This window comes from Microtus ochrogaster, unplaced genomic scaffold (genome assembly GCF_000317375.1).
Source record: "Microtus ochrogaster isolate Prairie Vole_2 unplaced genomic scaffold, MicOch1.0 UNK58, whole genome shotgun sequence".
Lineage (NCBI taxonomy): Eukaryota > Metazoa > Chordata > Mammalia > Rodentia > Cricetidae > Microtus > Microtus ochrogaster.
Genome location: NW_004949156.1, coordinates 1545558 through 1551559, shown reverse-complemented (window position 1 = coordinate 1551559; position 6002 = coordinate 1545558). Strand labels below are relative to the sequence as shown.

At 41.9% G+C, this 6002-nt stretch overlaps 1 pseudogene; it reads right to left on the bottom strand.

Moving 5' to 3' along the window:
• Window positions 1-3112: 3112 nt before the first annotated feature.
• Window positions 3113-4179, bottom strand: LOC101991996 (annotated as a pseudogene).
• Window positions 4180-6002: the final 1823 nt, after the last annotated feature.

The following is a 6002-nucleotide window of genomic DNA, read 5'->3' as shown; positions in this document are numbered from 1 at the left end:
TCACTTCCTTACTGCCTTTCTATACTCATTTACATAACTACTTGAAGAATGAAAAGGAGAACAAATAATTTTTTAGTATTTTTAGTTGCTTTGTCCAATGCAGACCTCTTGTGTCTCCAATATGTGAAAATTTTCTAGACAGCTTAACTCTTTGCAAACTTCAGTGCCTTTATGGCTCATACTGTGATGATAACTGAATTCTTCATTTTCCCGTTGCCCTCAACTCTCACTTTACTTTCTAATAGATTTTTAAAAAATAAATATAAACAAGTTTGGCATTTTCCTTTTCTCCCAGATTTCTTTCCCTGAAGTAATATGAAGTTGCACGTCTGTGATGACAAGATCACAATGTAAAACATGATTTTCTCATTTGTTAGGAGAAAGCTCCCATATTCTCCATCTGAAAGTCACTTTTTGCAACACATTTATCTTTAGTGGCATTTAAGTTGGCAAGTCACAGGGGAACCCTGGAACACTGGCATGGGGTTACTGTAGATATCAGACGATCCCTAGGATCCAGATAGTATAAAATCACAGGAGCTGTCACCCACGACCCTTGGGCCTGTTGTGATTGTGTCACCAAAAATTGATACGGTGACAGGCACATTCAGTTGCCTTATGCAAGCAACCCTTCTGCACCAAACATCTGCTGTATCACTCCTAATGAGAACATGAAGCGACTCCAAGTACTTCTTGGCTTCAGTCACCTTTTCATCCTTTCTAGTCCCTTCCAGTGGATCCCTTGTAGAGATTCTTCCCAGTGGAAAAGGAAATCTGCTTGTGTAGAAGAGATCCTTCCAGAACCACTTGTGAACTAAGGTAGCTCTTCTGTCTAGTTGTAAAGCTAATAGCTTTACTTCACCAGAGGAAACAGGGATGCATCCTTTTCTGAGAAATGAGCAAAGGTTTTACTGTTTACTTTCCTAGAATTTATTCACCCTGGGCTACTCAATTTATGCTCATTACAGATTAGATTATACTTGCCTGAGAAAAATTTTCATAGCAGATTGAATCATTTCGGTTATCACATTTAATCACTCCCAGGATACTCCTTTGTGTGTTTATGGATAGCTACACAATGAACTTCAACAAACCTTCCTGATATTCCGTGTATCTGTGTCTCTACCTCTGTATGCTTCTCTCCACATCTTAGCCCATATACTTTTAGCTTATGGAACAGACCATTTTCCTTAATCCCCACCACCCCCGGAAAAAAAGAGCCTCCTCAACCTAATAACTTACTGCAAATGTCAGAACCCAAGCAATAGCAGGACAAGTAGACAAGAATGCCCATTTTAGGGTTATCAATTACCACACCTTATGACCCCACTCAGTTTAAAGAATCAAAATAGATCAATGCCCCAAATTCCCTAAATGGGAGCTAGAGTTAACTCTTTAGAGGCATGAATGGCAAGAACAGGAAAGAGAAACTGGTTAGACAGACATAAGGAAGGAACATCGTTAAAAGCAAAAATTACGAGAAGCCTCTACCAAAACAGGCCTCTGCTGGAACAGGCATGGGGGAGAGACTCCCAAGGGAGCAGGCCTGAGCCAGAGACCTCTGCGGGACTGGATCTAAGCCAGTAACCTCCATGTGAGAGGGCCCAAGCCAGCCACATCTGCTGAACCAGGCCAGAGCCAGTGACCTCAGCACAAGCAGGCCCAAGCTCTGTGGGAGCAGGCCCGAATGACCACTGGGATTGTAGAACAATGTCCCCACCCCCAGGAGCACCAAATGACCTCCAGGAATGTCAAGTGACCTCTGGGGTGACTGGAACCATGGCCTTGACTGCATCATGAGGAGCAACATTTTGAGCCTTGGATCCACTGGCACATGGAAGATTGATCATCACAAACAGCCCCAAGTACACCAATCAGAGGAAAAGTTGGGTAGACAAGGAAAGAACACACTCAATACCACAAAGAGCAACATGACACCAACAAAAACTAGAGGATCTATAACAAGACTTGAGCACCCCAATAGATGAAATGGAATAAAATGACCTAAAAATAACTTTAGGAGAATGTTTGAGGCCCTTAAATGGGAAATGAAAAATTCCCTCAAAGAAATGGAGGAAAAGACAAACAAAAAATTGGAAGAAATCAACAAACCCCTTAAAGAAAACCAAGAAAAAGCAATGAAACATTATGAAAGAAACTGTTCAAGACTTGAAAACTGAAGTAGAGACAATAAAGAAAACACAAACTGAGGGAAATCTGAAAATGGAAAATATGGGAAAATGATCAGGAACAACAAAGGCAAGCATAAAAAAAACACAGAATAAAGAGATGGAAGAGAGAAGCTTAAGCATTGAAGATACAATAGAAGAATAGAGGGAATAGAGTCATCAGTCAAAGAAAACTTTAAATCTAGTAAAAGCTTAACACAAAATATGTAAGAAATATGGGACACCATGAAAAGAACAAACCTAAGAATAATAGGGATAGAAGGAGACGTGCAAATTAAAAGCACAGAAAATATATCCAACAAAATCATAGAAGAAACTTTTCTCAATCTAAAGAAAGATATGCATATGAAGATACAAGAAGCTTACAGAACACCAAATAGACTGGACCAAAAAAATATTCCCTTGCCATATAATAATCAAAACACTAAACATACAGAGTAAAGAAAGAATATTAAGGTCTGCAAAGGAAAAAAGGTCAAGTAACTTATAAAGGCAGCTCTATCAGAATTACAACTAACTTCTCAATGGAAGCAATGAAAGCCAGAAGGTCCTGGTCAACTATTATGCTAGCCCAGATTGCTATACCCGCCAATACTTTCATTCACCATAGATAGACAAAAGCAACCATTCCAGAAATGTCATTGTTTTTTTTTTTTAATTTAAGATCTTTATTAACAGGTGCTTGCAGTTTGTTGACTTTTTTTTTGAAAAAATCAAGTTGTATACTTTTTATTACAAATTAAAAATGAAGTTCTTAAAAATCTTAACTTGACCAGATATGAAACAATTTAAAAACCATTAAAGGTGTATTGATGAAAACCAGACCTTTTTATAAAAGAAAAAAAAAAACAAACCAAATTTGACATTACCAAAAAGAGACATCTTTAGGTAAAAATAATAAAAACCCCATGCTGCACAGATAATGCAGATAGTTCTAGCGTATCTGGTCAACGGGCAAAAAGCAAGCACTTAAGGTCTTCAGCTCCAATCTTTGTTCATTTCTTATTGCTGGAATTTCATATTTGTTTCTTCTTGTTGGATGACCAAACCGGATGATGGTAGAGATGGTAAGCCGGCATTTACTCGGCCCGGCCCTGCTCAGCCTCGGGAGCGGACGAATTCTCAGCTGGTGGATCGGCTGCTTTTGTCTCTTTGCCATCTTGTGGTTTAGGGTTCTCTGGGCGTCTGCGTCGGTAATTGAAGTTGCGGCGATACCGACGTTGAGGTGGCTGCTGACCTTGGCTCTCGTCTCCTTGGATTTTCTTTGTCCTCTTTATTGCCGTCCTCTCTAGGCTGTCTTTGGCAAGGAGGGCCCCTGCGAAATCGTGGTCTGTAACCCCGATACATTTTCTGTCTCACTGGTCTACCTTGCTCTGCTGCACCCTGGTTGTCAGCACCCTCCATCGCTTCTCCTTGCATAGGAGGGTTGGAATACTGTGGTCAACAAACAGTATGGTGGGAACCTTCGCCTGAGATAGGGCCGGTGTTGTTGGGCTTGGCCTTCAGGAGCGCTTTCTGATCCCTCATTCTTTTCTCCACTCTCACTATTCTGGTAATTCTGCTGGAAATTACTTGGAGGACCCCTACGACGTGGGTAGTGTCTATAATGGTTACTGCTGCGTATTTACTGCCTTGAATTGGAACTCCACCAGGGCCTGTAACAATCGCTGCCTCCGCACCCTTTTCTCCTTCAACAACATCAAACTCCACAATCTCTCCATCTCCTACACTGCAAAGGTATTTCCTGGGGTTATACTTCTTTATGGCAGTCTGGTGTACAAATACGTCTTCCTTGGTGTCATTCCTGTTGATGAAACCGTATCCGTTCCTTACATTGAACCATTTTACTGTTCCCAAAACTTTTGTTGCGATGACCTTCTTGTTCCTGGGGCCACCACTCCCAGCGCCGCTGACCCTGGAGCCAGGCTTGGTGTTGGCGCTCAGCAGCGGGGGCGGCAGGCAGCTGCTGGGTCTCGGCCTTGCTGCTCATGGTTGCGGTGGTGGTGACTGGGCCAGCGGCGACGGCTGCGGCTCCTCCCGGGGTGTGATGGTGACTAGCCAGGGATGGTGGTGGGGCTCTCAGGGCTCTCTGGGGTCCGCTCTCGGCTCCTGCTACCCATCAAACTATGCCATTGGTTCTTTAACCAAAAATAAGTGAAAAGACGAGTAGTTTCTTATTTCCTCCTAAATGAGTACAATTGCCTAGAGAGACTGTATGTGAACGTGGGAACTAAAGCTACAGTCCATATATTATTTCCTTCTAAGGAACATCTCTGGAACTGGATCTCTAGATTTTTGTGGAAAAAAATGGGTTGTTTGTATTCTCTAATTTTAGCCCATCTCCTAAGTAATGTGACGGTTGTCTTTTCAGAGAGAGTAATAATGCAATATCATGCATGGCCCACTAAGGGATTAAGGAAAGCTGTTATCTCCTATCCCCCCCTCCCCAATCAACCTCTGGGTGGAGACATGTCATTGTTTTCTCCCTGAAAGTTGGTCTAATTCAGTCAGTCAGTCACCTGGAATCTCTCCTCCAGAAGGCAGTTCTCTCTTAAACCATAGATGGAATAATCATCCTCCTAGAATTCCTGTCTCTGGTATAGTCTCTTACAGAGCCACAGACACGCAGCTATCTCTCTTCTAAGGATGCTCTTTCTAACACCATGAGCTTCATTTTTTTTTCCTAAACCACCCATCCCCACTGTGCTGGATGGTTTTATGACAGACTTATACAGCTAGAGTTATTTTGGAAGCACCCAGCACCACCAGTCCAGGGGTGGCACCACCCATATTACACTGGGCCCTCAACCATCAATCATCAGTCAAGGAAATGTACCAAAGCTGGTCCTGGGTACTGTAAAAAGGCAGGCCCAGTAAGCCTGGGTGGGCAAGTCAGTAAGCAGTATTCCTCCATGGCCTCTGCTTCAGTTCCTGCCTCCAGGTTTCCACCTTGAATTTCTGTGATGATTTTTCTAGATGATGGACTACAAGCTATAAGTGGAAATTAAATCTCTCCTTCCCGAGTTGCTTTTGGTCATGGTGTTTTATATCGATAGTAGAAACCCTAATGTTACCCACCGCAAGGCTGCTTGTCTACCATGTGGCTGATCTTCATGCTGACTTAAACTGCATGGCTTTCTCTTTTTTTTTTATTCTCCTCCTCTAGATATCCATTGAGATTCATATTTGTCTGCCTTGAGATTTTTCTTTAAAATTCTAATAAAATTGTCCTCAAGCTATAAAAACTAAAAGGAAAAAAAGAACACCACATTTAAGGAACACTATGTTTCTATGTTTTCTAGGCTGTTGAAGTTCTGGGGGCTAGGGCTAGGAGATGAAGATATTTAAATAAAACAGAGTTTACAGTCCCTTCTTTGTGAGCTGCACGTGCCAATGACAGGGCTTTCAGATTGGCATTAGGTGGACAATCACAGTTTCACCCACAAAGCCACGGGGATACACATACCAGCTGTGCTTTGCACAGATTCACAGCACCTTCTTACACCAATTCATCTCTGCCGATCAGGTTTACAGACGTTTTTGGAGCATCATACTTGTCTACTACTTACTTGGCTTTGTGAGTGATAATGATTGAACTAACTCAGGTCCTGGCACTTGCTAGGCAACTGTTTTGTCACTGACTACACTCCTAATCTGTATTACTTAATGATACATAATAGGAAAATAGAAGAAAGAAGATAAGTGAAATGAAGTATTGAAAGTGCTTGAGAACCATATTAGACACAGAAAAAATTAGGCAAAATACAGTTGTTGAATATAAGAGATCACAAGACCTTGGGATTTCAGTCCGGT